Source organism: Engystomops pustulosus, chromosome 7 (genome assembly GCF_040894005.1).
Source record: "Engystomops pustulosus chromosome 7, aEngPut4.maternal, whole genome shotgun sequence".
Lineage (NCBI taxonomy): Eukaryota > Metazoa > Chordata > Amphibia > Anura > Leptodactylidae > Engystomops > Engystomops pustulosus.
The window spans coordinates 179,800,098-179,801,228 of record NC_092417.1 but is presented as its reverse complement, the minus strand read 5'-3'; positions in this window follow the sequence as shown (position 1 = coordinate 179,801,228).

Sequence of the window (1,131 nt, the reverse complement as noted above, 5' to 3'; positions counted from 1 at the left end):
CTGATTACACATCCCCCCAGGGACAATACATAACACTGGCTGCAGAGAGCACAGAGCACAGCAGTGTGAGGTGTGATTACACATCTCTCCAGGGACAATACATAACACTGGCTGCAGAGAGCTCAGAGCACAGCAGTGTGAGGTCTGATTACACATCTCTCCAGGGACGATACATAACACTGGCTGCAGAGAGCACAGAGCACAGCAGTGTGAGGTCTGATTACACATCTCTCCAGGGACAATACATAACACTGGCTGCAGAGAGCACAGAACACAGCAGTGTGAGGTCTGATTACACATCTCTCCAGGGACAATACATAACACTGGCTGCAGAGAGCACAGAGCACAGCAGTGTGAGGTCTGATTACACAGCTCTCCAGGGACAATACGTAACACTGGCTGCAGAGAGCACAGAGCACAGCAGTGTGAGGTCTGATTACACATCTCTCCAGGGACAATACATAACACTGGCTGCAGAGAGCACAGAGCACAGCAGTGTGAGGTCTGATTACACATCTCTCCAGGGACAGTACATAACACTGGCTGCAGAGAGCACAGAGCACAGCAGTGTGAGGTCTGATTACACATCTCTCCAGGGACAATACATAACACTGGCTGCAGAGAGCACAGAGCACAGCAGTGTGAGGTCTGATTACACATCTCTCCAGGGACAATACATAACACTGGCTGCAGAGAGCACAGTGCACAGCAGTGTGAGGTCTGATTACACATCTCTCCATGGACAATACATAACACTGGCTGTAGAGAGCACAGAGCACAGCAGTGTGAGGTCTGATTACACAGCTCTCCAGGGACAATACGTAACACTGGCTGCAGAGAGCACAGAGCACAGCAGTGTGAGGTCTGATTACACATCTCTCCAGGGATTATACATAACACTGGCTGCAGAGAGCACAGAGCACAGCAGTGTGAGGTCTGATTACACATCTCTCCAGGGACAATACATAACACTGGCTGCAGAGAGCACAGAGCACAGCAGTGTGAGGTCTGATTACACATCTCTCCAGGGACAATACATAACACTGGCTGCAGAGAGCACAGAGCACAGCAGTGTGAGGTCTGATTACACATCTCTCCAGGGACAATACATAACACTGGCTGCAGAGAGCA